Source organism: Triticum aestivum, chromosome 4B (assembly GCF_018294505.1).
Source record: "Triticum aestivum cultivar Chinese Spring chromosome 4B, IWGSC CS RefSeq v2.1, whole genome shotgun sequence".
In the NCBI taxonomy this organism is placed as follows: Eukaryota; Viridiplantae; Streptophyta; class Magnoliopsida; order Poales; family Poaceae; genus Triticum; species Triticum aestivum.
The window spans coordinates 200,375,532-200,398,954 of record NC_057804.1 but is presented as its reverse complement, the minus strand read 5'-3'; positions in this window follow the sequence as shown (position 1 = coordinate 200,398,954).

The window sequence follows — 23,423 nt, the reverse complement described above, 5'->3', positions numbered from 1 at the left end:
CCACCACCACCATTCGATGCGCACCAGCAAGGGCTCTCCAACGAGCCCAAGCACAGCCTCGCCCGTGCCCTGTAGCGCGTTTCCGGCTCGCGACGCCGTCTCGGGCCTCGTCGGCGTCATGTCGCCGGTGGGTTTGACCCCACTGACCCAGGATTTGACCCTGTTTGACTTCCCCAGGCTCACTGACAGGTGGGCCCGGCCCCTGCTAACTTTTGGTTAATTAATAACTAATTCTAGTTAAGCCACTAACTCACTGACATGCGGGCCCCGCCCGGCTAACCAAGTTAGTTAGGGTTAATCTTAATTAGGTTAGTTAGTCCAGACACTGACACGCAGGGCCCACAGGTCAGGTTTGACCTGGGGCGCCCAGTTGACCTGCTGACATCAGCATGACCTAGTGCTGACGCAATAAATCATTTTCTGGATTATTTTTATTCAGAAAATTCCAGAAAATTGTATAAACTTCTAAAATTCATAGAAATTCAACCGTAGCTCCAAATTAAATAAATTATATATGAAAAATTATCAGAAAAATTCAAGGAATCCATCTGTACCATTTTCATGCATGTTTGAACAATGTTTGTCCTCTGTTTTGGACAAAACAAATTAAGGGCATTTAAATAATCATATATGGAGTTTGAATTTGAATCTTGTATTCAAACCAACTTCATTTAAATCATAGCTAGTTGCATTAGCTCAAATCACATCATATTGCCATGTCACATTCATGCATCATATTGTCGCATTGCATTGATTGTGTTCTTCCTTGTTTGCCGGTAATTGTCCCCTCACGATAGACGTGTACCGGCGATGTGATCGATGACACCGATGAAGAGCTATATTATCTTCAGAAGTGCCAGGGAAGCAAAACCCCCTTGTTCATTCCGATAAAATCCCACTCTCTCGCTCCTGCTCTCTTTTACTGCATTAGGACAACAACGACATATTTGTTACTTGCTGCGGTAGCTGAACCCCTTTATCCTTTGCATGACCTGTCATTGTCACAGTAATAGATGAAACCCACTAGCATGAGTAGGAGTTGTTTGAGCCCTGATGTGCCTACTCATTCATGCTTGTTTGTCATGCCTGCTACTGCTTAGAGTTGAGTCAGGTCTGATTCATCGGGGATGAATCAGAGGCGTGTGAACATGTCCTACTGTGTGTGAGCTAAGTGTGTGAACACGATTTGGTAAAGGTAGCGGTGAGAGGCCATGTAGGAGTACATGGTGGGTTGTCTCATTGCAGCCGTCTTCAGGAACTGAGTTCTGTGTTTGTGATCCATGACCAGTTACTACCACACATTGGGTTCCGGTAACTCGACCCCTCTCGACTTATTAATCAACATGATCTCTGTCCAGGAGTTGCAACTAGTTTCTAGTGTTTGTAGGTAGTGTTAGTAGTCTACCAAGTAGCACCCGGTACAGGTGGGCTTGGGACAGACTAGGCACAGTGGCACGGTGTACCAAGCGTACATCCACCCGTCGAGGTGGGCTTGGGAACCCTGCACACATCGTTTGGGGCCGTGAGCGACACCCCGGCCGGATCTCCTTGCGGATGGAACCTGAATAAGCGATAAACCTGGACTAGAGACTTGTTCGGTTAGTCAGGTCGTGGCCGACTCCCTCGCCCGGCTTCCGCTTGAAGGTTGCCGAGGTACATGACGTGTACAGGGCGATAAGTGGCGAAAGCATGTGTGAAGAAGTACACCCCTGCAGGGTTATCATTATCTATTAGAATAGCCGGATTCCTCGGATATGGAAACTTGGACCCCTTGCATAGTTCATAGACAAGTGAAAGTGGATACTCTAAAATATGCAAGATAAGCGTGAGTGCTATGGATGGCGTTCTCGTAGGGAGACGGGAGCGAATCCATAGTGGTGTATTGGTTGGTGAATATGTGGACTCGTGTGCGCCACCTCAAAAGAGTTACTTGCAGTCGTAGTTCAGGATAGCCACCGAGTCAAAGCTGGCTTGCTGCAGTCAAACTCCACCATCCCCTTGTCGATAATGATGCATATGTAGTTAGATCTGATGTAAGTCTTGCTGGGTACATTTGTACTCACGTTGCTTAATTTATGTTTTTGCAGAGAGACTTCGGTCTCGCTAGTAGTACCGCGTGGACTTCGACGTTTAGCTTGTTACCTCAGCTACGATCTTGTGCCCTCGGCAGGATCTGGTAGATAGTCAGGCTTCTTAGCCTTTTTCATTTATAGATGTCTGTACTGAGACATGATAGCTTCCGCTTGTGCTTTGACTTGTATGCTCTGAGTGTTGGGTCATGAGACCCATGATTGTAATATCTCGCTCCTCGGAGCCTATTGAATATAAATACTTCAGTTGTAGAGTCATGTTGTGATGCCATGTTGTGTTTGCACATATCGAACATATTGTGTGTATGTTATTGAAATGCTTGGTATGTGTGGGATCTGACTATCTAGTTGTTTATCCTTAGTAGCCTCTCTTACCGGGAAATGTCTCCTAGTGTTTCCACTGAGCCATGGTAGCTTGCCACTGCTCCGGAACACTTAGGCTGGCCGGCATGTGTCCTTCTTCGTTCCTGTGTCTGTCCCTTCGGGGAAATGTCACGCGATGAATACCGGAGTCCTGTTAGCCCGCTACAGCCCGGTTCACCGGAGTCCTGCTAGCCCAGTGCTACAGCCTGGATTCACTCGCTGATGACCGACACGTTCGATGTTGGGTCATGGATGCCTGTCCCTGTAAGTTTGTGCCACTTTGGGTTTATGACTAGCCATGTCAGCCCGGGCTCCTTATCATATGGATGCTAGCGACACCATCATATACGTGTGCCAAAAGACGCAAACGGTCCCGGGCAAAGGTAAGGCAACACCCTTGGGAATACCGTGCGTGAGGCCGCAAAGTGATATGAGGTGTTACATGCTAGATCGATGTGGCATTGAGTCAGGGTCCTGACAGCGTTGGTATCAGAGCTTGACTGCCTGTAGGTTTACCAAGCCAAACTGGTCGAAGTTGAGTCTAGAAATTCTTTAGTTATATAAGGGAATTGATTGTGGGATGGAACGTAAGGCTCTTTTACTCCTTATACCTTATGCCCTTCTGATCTGAGTCATCTTATCTTTCCTACGGGGATTAAGAACTAGGCTATCTCTTCTTTCTATCAGGATCACGTGTTACTAATCAGTAGACTTATAATATTGTTGGATTTAAGTCTCAGTTCAGTTCCTACTACTTCCGTATGTTAATTGTTGATCTCGGAACCTTGATATTGTGCTTCTGAGTGGTTATGCCACCATTTTGTAGTATGTCTCAAATCTTTTCTGAGCATTTACAGCCGTTATGCTATCCGAGTCATCCCAGGTTTCTAAATAGTCTGATGCATTTGCAAAATCCTTTCCCTCTGGTTTCAATGTTCCTTTATGCCAGCTCAATCACACTAATTGTTGAGCTGAGGTATTCTATTGCCTTGACATTTATGTTGGAATTATTATTATGACCCTAGGTGTCTCAGGGGATCATCTAGTGGTCTAGCCATGATTTGTGTCCTAGCGTGATGATTCTGGCCTTTATTCTCGAAAGCATTCCGTGATGCTACTTAGTAGTAGGTATTCTACTCCTGGGTTTTGAACCCGAGATTCACTCTACTTACCTCATGTTGATAGTGTTTGCTAGTTCCTTTAGGATATTAGTAACCTTTGCCATAGTTCTCGAGGTTCGTGGTACATCCTTCTTCCAATTACCATGAACCATTCTTGGCAGGAGTTCTTCTGAACCAAAAGATGTCAACAAGAGTGCTCTCGATGAGTTCTCCATGCTATATTGTGACTCTGCCAGCTCAACCTTTCTGCATGGGTTATCCGGAAGAATTATGTTGAACTTGGTTTGACATACTAATCTATGCATCCACAACTCAGAAAGTTATATGTTCCGTTGAGTTGTCCCTCTTTAGTTGTCTACTGACCTTCGTCTATCAATTGATAGTCAAGAGTATGTGTGCATTCGTTTATCGATGCCTATTACTCTTGTGGTCCGTCAAGCCATTCTATCGCGGAATGACTAGGAGAAACAAACTCCAGTACCTCTTCCATATCCAGGATTGGGTCAAAGAAGTTGTGCTCCGCAGAACAAATTGCTAATCCAGCTTTTGCTCTGTTCTACCTTGGAGTATTACCATCTTTTATATCGGGATTGTTATAGGAATTGCACACCATCCTATGAACTCTTGCTACAGTGATACTTCTCGCCATCATTACTCATTCCTCGGTTCCGTGTGGTTATAACCGGAATGTCGACAAGTGAATCGTGATGTGTGAAATCAATACTCCTAGCAACCTTGTTGCTTGGTAGTTAAATGGACAATAACCTCATTCTTAACGTGTTTGTTCTTGAATCATCATTCTAAGATTGATCGTGCTACCTTGTCCATCTTCCTGGTGCACATTTCGATTGATGAGTTAGGATTTTGTCAAGTCCTCGCTCATTTGATCATATCGTCTTGCCCTGAAAGGCAAGATTGTTCTCGAGCTTAGTAACATACCGGTGGTTCGTGACTTTCCAAATATCTTCTTGGAAGCGTTACCGGGTTATTTCCTGACTGTTATGTTGGGCTCGTGATCAAGTTGGTTTCTTGTGAACCACCCTTTCTCCAAGAATCTGTGTTGGATATCCCGGAGCTAGTTGGTTAAGCTAGACAACAACTTGGAGAGTTGGAAGATAAAAGCTTGCCTGACTTAGTTCGTTCCAAAGGGATATTCTGGTGTAGTGTGTGTTGAAGAACGATGATATCTTCATCGATTGGTCCCTATGATCAGTTGCTGGACCTATTGTCTTATCAATCGTTTGATTTGAGTGTGGGATATCGTCAAATCAAATCAGTACCAACGATGCCCGTAATGTTGTCTTACTCGTGGTTGATCCCTCGAGCATACACCCTTACATCTTTGGTCTGACCAATGCTATGACTTGTTCACTTAACTATGGAATTCCTTTTAAAAGGAAACCCAGATGAATTGTTGTTGAGCCCATTGACAACATCCTTATCTCCTCCATGGTCTTGTTGGACAACAAGTTAGTGTTGGAAACTTTTGAAGCATTTTCTTCATGCTAGCTCATGAAGTATTTGTTTGATGAAAGGAGTGACTTCCTCTTATACACGTGCATTTGGTGAAAGTTGCCGCCGTGAATTTGAGAAAGTTAGTTTTGCTTCCTCTGGAATCATCCCAAGTCAGTCATGCATATGTGCGAAGTATTCTATGGTTTGGAGACTTGCAACCTTCATTCCATATGTGTTCCGAGCACACCAAGCCACTGATTGATTTGTTCAAGGAGAAGAAGTTCCTTCTTAAGAGCATGCCTTCTGCAAGGATTTTGATATCCTCGTTGATGGTTCCCCACCTGAACTCGGTAGTGTTTTATTATAAGACTACCACGTGGTCATGTTTGTCTGGGACAGCGTGTTCGCATGTTTGTAGCAGAACCAGCTCATGTTTTGGAGCTTACTATCGTAGTTCATTCCCCGAGAATCTCGCAACGTCATCTCGTCAATTTATGTTGCAAACTTTCATTTTTCTTCCTAGACTCGATGAGTCTGGAATATTCTGACACCAACCAGGTCTGAATCTCAGGCAGATATGATGGTTGGAATATTTCCCAAGAACTATAATATTGGTCCCTCGATAACCGTTTAAGTGGATATCATGGCCAACACACCCAGCCGGAAGACCTATTTATTGTAGTATCTTGATTGAAGAAATTGGGCACATCCCCATAAGGATTTCGTAGGATTTACCTCCGTAACTATTCCTTATGGATTCTATTGCTCCCGAAGTCCGACCTTTTACTTGATGTTGTAGTTATCAAACCATATCTATGAATGGGATACACTAGCACATCAAGGAGAACATTAGAAGCGGAGTGCGAACTGTCTCTCGGTCGATTATCCAGATTTTATTTCCTTGGCCCCGCCAAGGGTGAAATCTGAGAAAGTGTTATCTTCCTTTGCATCTGCATCATCCATCATCATTCATCATGGTAGCAAGTTGTGTTGCCAGGATCCTTGACACGGATGTTGGTAAAACCTTGATGATTGTGGAAATGCTCAAGTTCTTGAGAGCACGCACAAGCGTTAGGTGTTACCATCGGCATTAACTAGGGTTGCTCTCAACTTCCTCGGTTATGCTATAACTTCTCAAACAGTGAATTCACTCTCTATTGTTGGGTTCTTCCCCCAGTTACCAGAATCATTCCCAGCATTTGCATTTCGTTCCCAGCTTGCACCGCCAATGTGCCATTCTACCATGGGTCTCTTCCATTTCCGGTGGTAAGCAAATTCATCCATTACGTTGTCTTCAACAAGGTAATCCACATCATCCAAGTCCGAGTATGCCATTCTACCGAACCCCTCCAAACGATCGCTCGAGATTTTCCTTAGGCTGGTATAAAGAGTTTCAATGATCTCTGAATCAAAGGTAATTCTTTTTGCCACTTAAGGGGATATTTCCACAAGTCACCTTCCCTAAGGTGCCCCGTTATGGTATTGTGGCAACTCAACTCCTCGCTACGTTAACAATCGTTTACCACCTTCTTAAGTGTGGAATTATTGTCTACCTAGTGAACCTTCGTCATCTGCTTCACTCCATTCCCATGGATGTATGTTTAGTGTCTCAGCTCGAGAGAGGTTGCTATGTCTCATTCCGTGAGTTAATCCTGAGTTGTTCGATCTTCGAGAAGATCGACCCTTCTAGAGTCTCCTTCTTCTCTCCATGTCATGTTGGCAGGATTTCTCAGAGCAAGACTTCGAGACAATGATGGTGATCGAATCAACGTTCATTCGAAGTGCAACCTGGATCGTGAAGATTATACTAGTTTGCGTTTCCCCTTCATCTTACCCTACGCTTGAATCTCGAGACGAGATTCTTGTTTAGTGGGGGTGAGTTGTCACATCCCTAGTTCTGGCCTGTCCTATGCTTGCTTCCATCTGTGCATCATGTTTAAATTTTTGAAACTTGAACTGAGGAATTCAGAAGCCTCAAAACCCTAAATAAAAGAAGGGCAAAAACCCTAAAATCTCATTCATTGTTCCAAAATGCTCTTCTTAGATGTTTAATATTTTTGGCAAGGGTTTTGATCCAAACCAAAAATAATGAACATTTTAAAAGGATTTATTTTTGGGACTTTGAATTTAAATCATTAGCTATTTGAATTTGAATTATATTCATATAACTAGAATATAATTTCAAATACCCCTGAAATATTTTATGAGCTTTTGGAAAAGTCCATCTAGCCAAATAAAAATATTCACAGGAGTTTTGGCATTGTTTGAGTTATTTTAAATTCAAAACAGTGGCAAAAGAATTAAATAAAGAAAACAGAACAGAAATATAAAAAAAGGAGAGAAGCCCAGCAACTTACCTGGCGCTTACCTGTCCAGCCCAGCCGGCCCAGCTCCCCCAGCGGCCCAGCCCACCGCCGCTTTCCCCCCTGTCGTCTTCCTCCCCTCGCACCGAAGCAGCTCGGTGGCGAGCGCCGACGCCGCCCCGGCCACCTCCTGCTTCCCTGGCCCTCCTAGCAACGCCACGACGACGCCCCGTGTCCCCTCGCTCTTCTCCCTCACCCGCTGCATCCCCTCTCCCTCCTCTGTCTCTCTCCCTCGCTCATCCCCGGACGCACCCGAGACCGCCGACGAGCACCACCGGAGCCACCAGCATCCCCACGCCCAGCCAGTTAGGCCACGAGCTCCGCCTTGGGTCCGGGAAGCTCTACCACGACGCACGCGACGCCGGGTGCCCTGAAGCCACGCCATCACCGCCATCTTCATCGCCACGGCCGGCGATCGCCGCCGTTCGATTCGCAGCACCGAAGACGCCCCCGAGCTCGCTGACCACCTCATCGTTCTCCCTGTGAGCTCCTGCTGCCTCCTCTTTGCTCGCTCCCTCTGTTCCCGTCCCCTAGCTCCATCTTCCACCACGGCCGAAGCTCGCCGCCGCCGTGCCTCGTCGCCGTCGTGGCCAGAGCCACTGTGGCTCGAAGCCGGGCACACCACCGTGCTCCACACCTCACCAGGAGCACGTAGCACGCACCAACGCCTCCCCTAGCGCCCTGCATCGCCTAACCCGCCGTTGGCCGAACTCCGGCCGCCGCTCACGAGCTCGCCGTCGTCGGTACCGGCCACCACAGGCACGGCCACCACCACCATTCGATGCGCACCAGCAAGGGCTCTCCAACGAGCCCAAGCACAGCCTCGCCCGTGCCCTGTAGCGCGTTTCCGGCTCGCGCCGCCGTCTCGGGCCTCGCCGGCGTCATGTCGCCGGTGGGTTTGACCCCACTGACCCGGGATTTGACCCTGTTTGACTTCCCCAGGCTCACTGACAGGTGGGCCCGGCCCCTGCTAACTTTTGGTTAATTAATAACTAATTCTAGTTAAGCCACTGACTCACTGACATGCGGGCCCCGCCCGGCTAACCAAGTTAGTTAGGGTTAATCTTAATTAGGTTAGTTAGTCCAGACACTGACACGCAGGGCCCACAGGTCAGGTTTGACCTGGGGCGCCCAGTTGACCTGCTGACATCAGCATGACCTAGTGCTGACGCAATAAATCATTTTCTGGATTATTTTTATTCAGAAAATTCCAGAAAATTGTATAAACTTCTAAAATTCATAGAAATTCAACCGTAGCTCCAAATTAAATAAATTATATATGAAAAATTATCAGAAAAATTCAAGGAATCCATCTGTACCATTTTCATGCATGTTTGAACAATGTTTGTCCTCTGTTTTGGACAAAACAAATTAAGGGCATTTAAATAATCATATATGGAGTTTGAATTTGAATCTTGTATTCAAACCAACTTCATTTAAATCATAGCTAGTTGCATTAGCTCAAATCACATCATATTGCCATGTCACATTCATGCATCATATTGTCGCATTGCATTGATTGTGTTCTTCCTTGTTTGCCGGTAATTGTCCCCTCTCGATAGACGTGTACCGGCGATGTGATCGATGACACCGATGAAGAGCTATATTATCTTCAGAAGTGCCAGGCAAGCAAAACCCCCTTGTTCATTCCGATAAAATCCCACTCTCTCGCTCCTGCTCTCTTTTACTGCATTAGGACAACAACGACATATTTGTTACTTGCTGCGGTAGCTGAACCCCTTTATCCTTTGCATGACCTGTCATTGTCACAGTAAATAGATGAAACCCACTAGCATGAGTAGGAGTTGTTTGAGCCCTGATGTGCCTACTCATTCATGCTTGTTTGTCATGCCTGCTACTGCTTAGAGTTGAGTCAGGTCTGATTCATCGGGGATGAATCAGAGGCGTGTGAACATGTCCTACTGTGTGTGAGCTAAGTGTGTGAACACGATTTGGTAAAGGTAGCGGTGAGAGGCCATGTAGGAGTACATGGTGGGTTGTCTCATTGCAGCCGTCTTCAGGAACTGAGTTCTGTGTTTGTGATCCATGACCAGTTACTACCACACATTGGGTTCCGGTAACTCGACCCCTCTCGACTTATTAATCAACATGATCTCTGTCCAGGAGTTGCAACTAGTTTCTGGTGTTTGTAGGTAGTGTTAGTAGTCTACCAAGTGGCACCCGGTACAGGTGGGCTTGGGACAGACTAGGCACAGTGGCACGGTGTACCAAGCGTACATCCACCCGTCGAGGTGGGCTTGGGAACCCTGCACACATCGTTTGGGGCCGTGAGCGACACCCCGGCCGGATCTCCTTGCGGATGGAACCCGAATAGGCGATAAACCTGGACTAGAGACTTGTTCGGTTAGTCAGGTCGTGGCCGACTCCCTCGCCCGGCTTCCGCTTGAAGGTTGCCGAGGTACATGACGTGTACAGGGCGATAAGTGGCGAAAGCATGTGTGAAGAAGTACACCCCTGCAGGGTTATCATTATCTATTCGAATAGCCGGATTCCTCGGATATGGAAACTTGGACCCCTTGCATAGTTCATAGACAAGTGAAAGTGGATACTCTAAAATACGCAAGATAAGCGTGAGTGCTATGGATGGCGTTCTCGTAGGGAGACGGGAGCGAATCCATAGTGGTGTATTGGTTGGTGAATATGTGGACTCGTGTGCGCCACCTCAAAAGAGTTACTTGCAGTCGTAGTTCAGGATAGCCACCGAGTCAAAGCTGGCTTGCTGCAGTCAAACTCCACCATCCCCTTGTCGATAATGATGCATATGTAGTTAGATCTGATGTAAGTCTTGCTGGGTACATTTGTACTCACGTTGCTTAATTTATGTTTTTGCAGAGAGACTTCGGTCTCGCTAGTAGTACCGCGTGGACTTCGACGTTTAGCTTGTTACCTCAGCTACGATCTTGTGCCCTCGGCAGGATCTGGTAGATAGTCAGGCTTCTTAGCCTTTTTCATTTATAGATGTCTGTACTCAGACATGATAGCTTCCGCTTGTGCTTTGACTTGTATGCTCTGAGTGTTGGGTCATGAGACCCATGATTGTAATATCTCGCTCCTCGGAGCCTATTGAATATAAATACTTGAGTTGTAGAGTCATGTTGTGATGCCATGTTGTGTTTGCACATATCGAGCATATTGTGTGTATGTTATTGAAATGCTTGGTATGTGTGGGATCTGACTATCTAGTTGTTTATCCTTAGTAGCCTCTCTTACCGGGAAATGTCTCCTAGTGTTTCCACTGAGCCATGGTAGCTTGCCACTGCTCCGGAACACTTAGGCTGGCCGGCATGTGTCCTTCTTCGTTCCTGTGTCTGTCCCTTCGGGGAAATGTCACGCGATGAATACCAGAGTCATGTTAGCCCGCTACAGCCCGGTTCACCGGAGTCCTGCTAGCCCAGTGCTACAGCCTGGATTCACTCGCTGATGACCGACACGTTCGATGTTGGGTCATGGATGCCTGTCCCTGTAAGTTTGTGCCACTTTGGGTTTACGACTAGCCATGTCAGCCCGGGCTCCTTATCATATGGATGCTAGCGACACCATCATATACGTGTGCCAAAAGACGCAAACGGTCCCGGGCAAAGGTAAGGCGACACCCGTGGGAATACCGTGCGTGAGGCCGCAAAGTGATATGAGGTGTTACATGCTAGATCGATGTGGCATTGAGTCGGGGTCCTGACAAAGAACGAGTCCATGAAGAAGACGAACTGGAGCAGTCGAACGAATCCTCACGAACGCAACATTACCGGAACTAAGAAGCAACACCGGAAAGAAACAAACAACATGGTAAATGCACAAGCATGAACATGGCATGATGCACAAACAAGTATGATGCATGTCCGGTTAATGAGTCATGGCATGGTAAAGTGCAACAAACAATACTACAAGTTAAGTGGAGCTCAATATGCAACGAGTTGCATATTGACGAAACACCACATCAATTATTTAGTTCGCTCTCGGTTATGTACCCAGCAATATTAAATGTTATTAAACATGGGAAGGGGTGAAGCATATGAAAACTACCTATCTAGGCAAGTTTAAATGAGGCCGGAACAACAAAACAACAATTCCGAAAATCCCCATATGCAAATTATGGATTTGGTACTGTTCTGCCCTAAACACAATTTGAATGTTGTTAAACAGGAAAATAAAGTGCACCATTTTAAACTAGGCATTTTTCCACCCCATTTACATATAAAGTTTATTAAATTCGGAGCTACGGTTATTTAGTTATGAAATAAAGCATTTTAACATGGCATTATGCAAAATAAACACAAACAGCATGCTAAACATTTTTAACATAGATGAAAGTGGCATATTATTAATCTACACAATTTTTTGAGCATTTTACATATATAAATTATTTTAATTCGATGCACATTTTGAGAGATATTAAATGCATGAAGTGCAAGGACTTTTCTGTAAATCTGTAATTCCCTGGATAATTAGCAAATTCGCAGCACAGAAAAAACAAGTCACGGTCTGAATCTGGAGCACTGTTGGGCTGAACACAGAGAAGGGGCTGGGGGGTGCTGCTCACCATGGGCCTCAGCCCAGAACTACGGAGAGGGGGTGCGGGCAGGCCGCGGAGGAGGCTGGGCCTTCCTGGCGCTGGCTGGGCTGGGCGCTGGGGAGGCCCACGCGGGCGACGGGCGGGGCGTTCATCCTTGTGCTCACGCGCAGAGGCAGCGGAGGTCGATGGCGCGAAGAAAATCCAGCGAGGGTGGCGCGCCGGCGACGGAGGAGGTCGGGATCGGGGCGGCGCGGGGCGGATCCGGCGGATGCCGGCCGGGTTCGGGGGGCGGCGGCGGCAGGACGATCTCCATGGCGGCGGCGGCTACCTGCGGGAGGGAGAGAGGGATCTGAGAGAGAGAGAAGAAGAGGAAGGAGGTGGGGTCGCGAGCAGGGGGGTGGCGACACGTGGGGTCGACGACGGAGAGGGCGGCTCCGGCGACGGCTGGCGGAGCGCTGGAGGTCGGGGAGAAGGCGAGCGCTAGGGCGGGCGGCGGTGCAGCGCGGGCGCCTCGGGCCCAGATCGGCCCGGGGCGCGCGGATGGGCTGGAGAAGGTCCGCGGCGGAGGGAGAGGCCAGGGACGCGTGGCGATGCGGGAGTGGAGGAGAGCGCGGCGCGGGTGACGGCGCGGCGAATCCAGGCATGCCAAGTGGCGGGGGTGAGGTGGCTGGTGTCGGGTTTGGAGGGGGAAGGCGGCAGCGCGGCCCCCGAGGTGGGAGGAGGCTGTGAAAACGAGGAGAGGGGTTAGGGGTGCCAAATTTGGAAGGGGGGCTGCTATTTATAGAAGGAGGGGGTTAGGGTTGGGGTTTTGGACCCTCGGATCACGATCGTGCGGCCTCCGGACAGACGGGAAGCTAGGAGAGGTTAGTGGGCTGTGAAGAGAGTGCTTGGGCTGAGGGGAGAGAAGAGAAGTGCGGCCCGGCGACTGTTTCGGAGACCGAAACGTCAACAAATATACCGACTATATCGCGGTTATTTATTTAACGGTTGGGCAGTCAAACGAACTCCGAATGCGATGAAACTTAGCAGGCGGTCTGTCTACACTATAATAAGACCGCACGACAAGTTGCATCCCATTCCGAGAACACTTTTATGCCACTTATAAAATAATATTTCGGAGGTGCCGCGGGCGCGTGCGAGTGCGGTCGGGCTCAGAATGGACAACGGAGAGAACCGGCGGAACCAGAACGGATGCAAGTTTTGAAAAACATGCAGATGAAATGCAGATGAAGTGCAGATGATGACATGAGACGAGATGCATAACAAGAATAAAATGCAAAACAACAGACAAAAACCCGACCACGGAGGAAATAATAAATCACATAGCCGGATATGGCAAGAGTCGGAGTTACGAATATGGAAAGTTGTATCCGGGGCGTTACACTGGGAAATAAACTCATCAAATTCCCTTACGTTCTCCTGAGACACATTTATGGGACGATTATTGGGACGCCTTGTTCTTTACTGGTCCCGAACCAAGACACTGGTAAGGTCTATGAGCTCATTTTATATTTTTAAGTACTATATGCCTATGTCTTACGATACACTGTTTGTGTAGAACAAGTGCTTAAACCTAAAGAACAACTATTCTCATTTAAGAGTCCATTTCTATCATGCATACTACTTTGCTCTTATATCACAGTATTTACTCATACAAACTTACTTTTATTTTGAAGGATCCAATCGAAACTCCAATGGCACAACAGGTATGTTTAACCATGTTTCTTTAACATGTTTTCTCTTCTAAAGAGCTCTGTTGATTTTCAATTTCAATTGTGTATAAAGTTGACCTATCATATCATGTACATTACTAGCATCACAACATAGCCAATAGTGTTCTTGTACATGTAACCCGTGGTACCCATCTAAAATCTTGTTGTGCCATGTAGTTTCGCATGCTTTGTATTCTTTCAATGTTGTTTTGTCTTGAACTGCTATGATTCAAACAATGTCTCTATTTTGATTTGGCAAGACAATTGAGTGACCATAGGACATAGACATATGTTTGTTTGATGCATTTGTTATATACTAATTGGGAATAGAAGACTTGCTACTTTAATCCTATCCACTTTACTAATGAACTAGTTCACTAAAATGAGTTTCATATACTACATCTTAACCTGTTATGTGTCTGCTTTCTTCTTCTTTTAGAATGCTGATAGGATATTGGGGAAGAGTACCTTATTAAGCAATGGTAAAGATAGTAATATAGATAAGGTTCATGATATTGAGAGATCCTTGTTGGTCTCCAACAAAGCTTATAAAACAACCAAGGAAAACTATTTTGAAGACAGTGAGACGACCCCAAAGTCCTGTCTTGGTGTAGTGTCCGAGTTACTGACCACTACCGCTGGCATAAGCTATTCGAACACATTGTCTGAATTAGTTTGGTTTCCTGAGTCTCAACTACAAGCTGAAAGACATCGATCAGCTGTTCTACGACAAGAAGCCAAAGGATTGCAGAAGTCCCTGGAGAATTCAGATGCATACTTTCTAGTGCAACAGCAAGCGTTGGAGGATATTAGCGCCAAAGAGGAGAGAGCTAATAAGCTTGCTAAGCTTATTGCCAGCATGCTGGATACCCAGGATAACATTTCTTGAGCTCTTCAGAAGTTGTTTCAGTTATGAAATCGTTTTTCTGCCACGTTTATTTGCACTGGTGGCCAATTTAGAAGGCCAGTGTGTGTAATATGCTGCTTTGCTCCCTATATTTTCATTGGTGGCGAACTTTGGTGCCCAGTGGTTGTAATATGTGTAATAGCCATAATAGCCTACCATTAGTTGCTTGCTTATTTATTCCCTTATTGTCTTGTTTAGTTGTTTGCTTATAGTTTTTTCCTCTTTTTTTAGTGGCCACGATAACCTATTTTTATAACTAGGCCAGACTAACCATGGGCAACGTACGAACCGTTGTAACCATGGTCCTACTACCTGCTGTAGTGACCATGGGCCTCCTATGGGCCGTAGGATCCATGGGCCTTCTATGAGCCATAGGATCCATCGGTGTTCTATGGGTCGTATGGTCGATTGGCCAAACATGGGCCGTACTATTCTTGGACCAATAACGGTCCACAAAATGGGCCGTAGACGGGCCAGAGTGGAAACCGTCCGTTTATGGCCCGACCATAATGGGTCGTTAATAGGCCAAAATTTGTAACCGGCTTAACTCTATCGACAGGCATCATGCGTTGTTAATGGGCCGTATTTGATGAAGCTATGAAAACATCCCGACAGGTTAATGGGCCACAAATTGGCCGACTATAACCATGGGCTAAATTTGGCTCACAAGCGGAACATGCTAGTAACGTACTATAAGTAACCATTTGCTGGAAATGAGTACAAAAATAAATGGGTCGTTAGAAGACTGAAAGTTAACATGGGCTCGAAATGGCCCAATGGAATAATTAGCTGTTGATGGGTATAAAGCGATACTCTATTCATAATAGGCCAGTTTTACCACGGGCCTTTAATGGGTCTAGAGTTACAAAGGGCCTCGTATGGGCCGAAAGACGTCATGGGCCGGAAGTTACAATGGGGTGTAATCATATTGGACGACCCAGATGATGCTACCGGGCCAAATTTGGATAGGCCATAATGGGTCGTGAGTTAGCGGGCTATAAATGGGCTATATGCAAACAGGCCATTTACAGGCTTCCGTTGGCCGGCGCGCTACCTTTTGACCAAGTCAAATGGGCCGGCCTTTCATCCGAATGGGCCTCTGTTGGGATGTGCCACCTGTCGATGTATCATAGGCGCCTCCGGTCCAATGTGTGGTGTGGGCTGTTAATGGGTTATCGGATCGAAACCGGACCCGATAGCTTAACGGCGGCCCGTTACGGTTGATGGCACGTGTCAGTTACCCTTGACGAAAGCACTTCCATGACGCGCCATTTATCATCAGGGAAGTGGACACTTCCGTGATGATAATTTTGGTATTGTCATGGAACACTTCTACGACAGCACAGGTATGACTATCTTTATTTTGTCATAAAATTGTAATGGATGTACATGCATGACAGAAAAAATGACCTACTGTGACAAACACGTATCATCACGGAAGTGGTTTTTTTTGTAGTGCTAGCGAGCGCGCATCACCCTTTCAAGATGAATTTTCGTGCATAGGTTCCCTCAGGGGCGGGTTGTTCAAGAGATCTCGCGAGGTGCACACTGCAAGTAATGAACCAGCGGAGCTGCAAAAAGTTAAGCCTAAACTCGTCCTTGGGTGGCCTCGTCGATGCTAATGTTTTTCCCACCTCCAACCGCTCGGCCACGTGCTTGCACACGATGCACACACGCCCACGTTCGACACCACGTACGACAGACATGCAAGTTAGCCCCGGCACCCCTGCCCCTATCGACCCCGAGCACCGTCAGGCTGCTGCCGGCAACCCCTCTGTCTCTGTTCCGGCGAGCACAAGCACCCCTGAGCCCCGACATGGCTACTGTATGATCCACCACTCCATGATGCATCTCCAAGATGCCGTCACCAAGCCCGAAGACCCCTCAACACCTGACTTCACTGACACCCGAGTGTCAGTGCAACAAACCCAGGGTCCGTTGCCCAAATTGTGCACAGGCTCAAAGGCAAGATTACAACACCAAGGTTAGACCAGGTAAGAAGGATGAACTCCTTTGGAAGACTCAAGTATAGACCGAGAAGGCCAAGACAAGCCAGAGAAGCAAGATATAGCATGGGAGAGGACAAACCTTGCCGGGCAGGTGAGCCTGGCAGGGTTGTGCTTTGCACCGGAAGCATACTTCCAAATCATCTCGGCAGGCCCTGCCGAGACATGCGGAGGCAGCTATGCCACCGCTCCACCTCATGAGCAACACAAGTCACAGCTCAGTGTGGTGTCAAGCCCCAAGATGTCTAAGTGGCTTCTTTTCGCCACATGGCAGTCACTTTCTACAGCAACACCTCCATGTGACACCGGTCCTGGGACGTGTCAAGGAAGCAGGCGCGAAACTGGCAAAATAGCCCAGCAAAGGCTGCCGAGCATGCTGAGATGTGACATTAAACAGCCCAGCAAGGCCTTCAGAGTTAGGTGTCATAGCATTGTTTGCTATCCAATCAGTATGCAATTACTGATTTGCCACTCTGGTAACCCCTTGATCTATAAAAGGAGGCCCATGGCAAACATAAAATGGGTTCGGTCTGCGAGGTTACCAAGCTCAGGCCCTCACGTGCCCGTACTCTTGTAGCTACTTTGCCTGAGGCAACTCTGTCGGGAAAAGTGCGTTGCGTCCACCACCACCTTTTCCACCATCAATACACCAAAGCAGGAGTAGGGTTTTATGCCTCACAGCGGCCCGAACCTGGGTAAAATTGCCCGTGTGATCCCTGGCGCGCTGCACGACGCTTCTTCGCTCTTTGTGCAACGTGCCCATCCCCCCGCTGAACTAAAAGGGCCTCGCATCCCCATAGGTGGCCGTGGTTTCCCGTGGCATCTTTGGTGCGCCAGGTAGGGGGATCACTTGCACGAACCTGAGAGTGTTTGTTGCGTGTCAGCTTCATGGCATTTTCATCATCGACGGCGTCATCGACTATGGCGCCTAAGAAGAAGCTGAGAGTCGTGAATCGCCCGTCCACCTCAAGGGCTCTGCCGCCCATGACCAACAACATCACGGGGAATGAGGGGACGCGTGAGGATGTGGACGTCGCAGGAGGCGTGGTCGACGCGGGAGGCATTTTCACCACCATCCCCGCGGCTGAATCAGAAGCGGGAGGCTCCGGGGAAGGACATCATCAACAACATCCCAATGGCCAAACTCCTCAAGGTACAGGTGGGGAGATTACTTTACTTGCACCCTCTCCTCGTCGAAGGGCACAACCATAGTGGCGGCGCTTGTTCTAAGGCGAACCGCAACCCTCTGGCTGCCCCTGCCACGGGTGCGACCGCGAGGCACGCACCGCGTCCAGAACAAGCTTGCTCAGCTACTGTGCCCAATGGATCCGTCGGCCCTCAAGAGTCTCTGCTGCATGACCACACTTTCCAGGCGGCTGGCTCACGGCAGCAAGGGCGCGACGCAGGCCCCGCTGGTGCCATCAGGAGCCGAGCGATGCAGTGGTCTTCATCATCTTCACCCATGCCAAGCACTTCCTGAGAGGCCATGGCACGGGTCCAGTTGCTGTTGAGATTCCCACCAGTGGTTGATCAAATGGATGAGTGGCGAGCCACTATCCAAAGCATGATTGGTTTCGCTGAGGCGGGAGGATTGCAGCTGGCTGGCTCGCCACGGCCTCCCCTGGTGACGGCAACGTCTCGTGTGGCTGGCCGCACGGAAGGGCCTGCCCCGATGGTACAGTCCCCACCTCAACAACCATGGCGATCCCCGAAGGACAGGCAGAGGGAAGGCATGCGCGCCGTCGTCGAGCAGCATCGCGACGATCACCACCAACCCAATGGGTGTGACAGCCCCAACATTGACGAGCCTGCACTCGGAGATGGCGGGTACCTACCTTTCGAGGACGGGTGCCCTGCCTTCACCCTGAGCAACGGCAAGTAAGTTGGCCATCCGCTCGAATGTTCAAGCCAGAGATACCTGAGAAGTATGATGGAAGATTGAACGCGACAGAGTTCTTTACCATCTACACCATCACTGTTCAGGCTGTTGGAGGAAGAGATGAGAAGTTATTCGCCAACTATTTCCCTTTGGCACTTATGTCTAATGTGAGGTCTTGGCTAATACACCTGCCGGAGGACTCTATTTCGTCTTGGGCTGACATGTGCCATGAGTTCATTGGAGCCTTCATGGGTGACCATCAAGAACAAGGGCAGCCCAGTGATTTGCAGCTCCTCCAGCAAAAAGAAGGTGAAACTCTATGGAAGTACTTGCAAAGGTTCAACAAAGTCCAGAGGAATATTCCAGACATCCACCCAGCAGCTATGATAGCTGATTTCCAGTCCAATGTGCACAACTGTAGGATACGTTCCAAGATGAACGTTTGGCTTCCCAAGACCGTGAAGGAGCTTTACACCTTGGTCGACAAGTGTGCTCGGGTGGAGGAGGGGAGGAAACTTCCCGAAGAGGAGGATTGTGTCGACATCGACTTAAAAGATGATGACGAGACCACTAGCTAGAAGAAGAAGAATAAGAAGCGCAATAAGAAGTGCAAGGATAAGGCAGTGATGACTACTGAGAGATTGGGCATGCCTAGTACCGGAAAGAAGGCTAAGGTTGAAGCCCTCGACAAGGAAGTTGTCGCATGCGCTGACTGCAGGGAGGCTGCGGCTGCCGAGAAAGCTAGGAAAGGTGATAGGCCGTACTGCAAGATTGATCGGATCAAGGGCCACAATCTTTAGGAGTGTAATCAAGTTGAGCAGCTCGTCAAGAAGCAGAGGGCTGAGTATGAGAAGCAAGATAAGGAAAATGGTCAGAACGGTACTGGCGGAAGGGCCGGGGCGGTGAAGCAAATCGCCCCGGCAAGGCTCCTCGGAACCAAGGAAAACCCGCCAGGGGCAGACAGAAAGAGGATTGCGATACTAGAAGTGATGAAGGGAATGAAGAGGAAACCAGCGAGCAGGAATTCCAGAAGGCCACCGAGGCCCTGTGCATTGATAGGGGTGCATCTTTGCACTCCTCTCACCGCCAACTCAAACAGTGGGCGTGTGAAGTCAATGCCATGGAGCCAGTGGCAAGTTCACAGAAACCGCTCAAATGGTCATGCATGCCAATCATCTTTGATGGGGAGGATCACCCTGACCGCACCACTATGGTAGGGTGCTTGCCGTTGTTGGTCTCCCCAATGATCCGCAGACTCAAAGTCACAAAGAAGTTTGTTGATGGTGGGGTTGGGTTGAATCTGATCTCCCCACATGTTCTCAGCAAGCTCCAGATAGCAGAGGAAGAGCTTAAGGCCACTAGAATGTTTCAAGGAGTTAATCCCGGCAGGAGCCGCCCTAAGGGAAAGACCACGTTGCTAGTGACGTTCGGGGTGAGTTGAACTACCGGACTGAGGAGATTGTGTTTTATGTGGTCGACCTCCCCTTGCCATACAATGGAATTCCTGGGAGCCCGGCCCTGGCCAAGTTCATGGCAGCATCCCACTTTGCCTACAACACCTTGAAGATGCCAGGCCTAATGGGCGTCATTTCCATTCCATCAGTTAAGAAGGATGCAATGATATGCATGGATAAGATGTATCGGGACGCTGTTGCGGCAGAGGCCGCCGAGACTTCAGTACCTGTGAAGGAAAGCAAATGAAAGAAGAAGGATAGTAAGGACGCCGGCAAGGAATCCGGGAAGCGTGCCCCTACAGAGTGCACGACACCCATTGATGATGTGTCGGAGGGTTCCAATAGCAAGAGGGCTAAGGCTGCTCCCCCCATGTGAAAAAGGTCCCAACAAGGCTGGCTGGTGTTGATGGTACTTTTGCCATCAGTGCCACTATTGATGACAAATAGGAAAGCGTGCCCGTTGACTTCCTGTAGGAAAATATCGATGTGTTTGCCTGATAACCATCTAATATGCCGGTGTTCCCAGGGAGGTAATCGAGCACCAACTTGCTGTCTGCCCACATGCCCGACCCATCAAACAGAAGGTGCAAAAGCAAGCCTTGGAGCGGCAATAGTTCATTGCCGACAAGATTAAGAAAGTTGAGGTAGCTGGTTTGGTCAGAGGAGTAATGCATTCAACCTGGTTAGCAAACCCAATGGTTGTGCGCAATGCTAATGGGAAGCGGAAGCTTTGCATTGACTTCACGGATTTGAAGAAGGCATGCCCGAAGGACCCATTCCCCTTTCCGTGCATTGATGAGATCATGGATTCCACCTCCGGGTGTGATCTGCTCTCCTTTCTGGATGCATATTCTGAGTACCATATGATATTCATGTCCAAGGAAGATGATGAGAAGACCCCATTCATCACCCCATGTGGCACATACTGCTTTGTGCGCATGCCTTTTGGGTTGAAGAGTGCCGAGTCCACTTTTGCAAGGGCAGTCCAAATTGGTTTCAAGCCACAGTTGCACAGGAACATTGAAGCTTATATGGATGACATTGTGTTCAAGACCAAGGACAAATCAACCCTCATCCAGGACTTGGAATAAACATTTGCTAATTTTTGGAAGATCTATTTGAAGCTAAACCCGGAGAAGTGTGTGTTTGGTGTTCCCTCCGACAAGCTACTTGGTTTCTTTGTGTCCCACCATGGGATTGAAGCCAACCCAAATAAGATCAATGCCATTGATCATATCCAAGCACCCAAGACAGTTAAGGATACGAGGCATTTGACGGGGTGCATTACCGCACTTAGAAGATCCATCTCCATGTTTGTCGAGCACGCCTTGTCATTCTTCACAATTTTGAAGAAGGCAGGGCCTATGAACTGGACACCGGAAGCAGATGCGACATTCAAAGATTTGAAGACCTACTTATCTTATGTGCCCACTTTGGTTGCACCCAAACCACAAGAGTCATTGCTACTGTATCTGACGACAACTAATCAAGTGGTCTGTCACACCCTAGCAAGTCATGCATCAGAGTGTGTGCATCATGTTTAAATTCCATTTAATTTGAAATGGGGATTTGTGAAACCCTCAGAATCATTTCTGAAAAATGACCCAAATAAAAAATATCCAAAAGGGTCCAAGAAAATGCTCATGTTGCTCTCTGAAAATATTGGACAGAGATAAAAATCAAACCAATATTTTTAAGAGCTCATAGGTATTTATTTTGGGCATTTGGAATTAATGCATAAATATTTGCATTGGAAATATATTAGTTATATATATTAATATATGTCCAAATATTATGCCAATTATAAAGGAGCTCTGGAATAATATATCTAGCTCCTGCAAAAATTGGCATAAGGTAAATAAATGATTTAATATTTTATTTAAATCAAAACAAATGTCAGAAATTAGAAAACAGAAATAAATAAAAGGGAGAACCTTACCTGGGCTCCTCCCTGTGCAGCCCAGCCAGCTGGCCGGCCCAGCCAGCAGGCGGCCCAGCCCGCCTCCCTCCTCTGTCGTCTTCGTCCTCGACAGAGGGAGGGGAGTGTGGCCGGCGCGCGCGCGCGCCACCGCGCCACGCCACCTGCTCGCCTGCCTGCCTGCCCCTCCCCTCCTCCTCTCGATGCCCCGGACGACGCCACGCCCTCCCCTGCTCTCTCTCACTCTCCCTCGGTTCTTCCCCTCCTCTCCCTCGCTCTCTCTCTCACGGCCGAACACCACCATCGCCGCCGTTCGCCATAGCAGCCGTCACCGGCCACCCCTCGCCCCTCCGCTGAGCTCAGGAGCTCCGCCGCGACCCCCTCTTCCTCCCCACCCAGCCAAGCCCCTCCGGAAGCCCTGCATCGCCGCCCACGTCGCCGTTCCCCTCCTCGGCCACCGGAGATCGTCGCCGTCGAATCGAGAGCTACCGGACGTCCCCGAGCCCGCTAACCATCCCTGCAGCTCCGCGGTGAGCCACTGACCCGATTCCCCCTTGCCCCGTCGTCCCTAGCTTCCTGTAGTTGCCGCCCCCTTGAGCTCCGAAGCTCGCCGCCGCCGTGCCTCGTCGCCGCCGTGGCTGGAGCCGTTGTAGCTCGAAGCCGAGCACACCATCGTGCTCCACACCTCACCAGGAGCACGTAGCACGCACCAACGCCTCCCCTAGCGCCCTGCATCGCCTAACCCGCCGTTGGCCGAACTCCGGCCGCCGCTCACGAGCTCGCCGTCGTCGGTACCGGCCACCTCAGGCACGGCCACCACCACCGTTCGACGCGCGGGAGCAAGGGCTCTCCAACGAGCCCAAGCACGGCCTCGCCCGTGCCCTGTAGCGCGTTTCCGTGTCGCGCCGCCGTCTCGGGCCTCGCCGGCGTCATGTCGCCGGTGGGTTTGACCCACCTTGACCACGGCAGGACCCCCCTGTGTCCCTGACAGGTGGGCCCAGCCCTGTTAGCTAATTAGGATTAGCACTAACCGAATTAGTTAAACTAACTACCCCCCCTGACACTGACCAGTGGGCCCCAGCGCCACTAATTCCTAATTAGGATTAATTTAACCCTGTTAAACCCCCCTGTCACTGACGTGTGGCCCCCACACGTCAGGTTTGACCCCAGCCAGCCGCAGTTGACCACTGACGTCATGCTGACGTCATGCTGGCGCAATATTTATATTTCTGGATTTAATTTAAATCAGGAAATTCCAGAATATTATTTAAACTTCAAAAATTCATAACTTTTATTCTGTAACTCCAAATCAGACAAATTATATATGAAAAATGATCAGAAAAATCCAATCTATCCATCTGTACTATTTTCATGCATGATCAAACAAGTTAAATTGATGTTTTAAGCAGAATAAGGAAAAGCACTTTAAAAGGCCATGTTTGAGTTTGAAATTTGAATCTTTGATTCAAATTTGTTCAAACCCTTCTGGTTTTAGTTGCATTAGCCCAACACACTCATATTGCCATGTTTCATGCATGCATCATATTGTTGCACATTGTTTGGTGATGGTTGTGTATCGGTGTCCTTTACGACAGGTTCTGCCTCCGAGGAGTACCGTGATTAC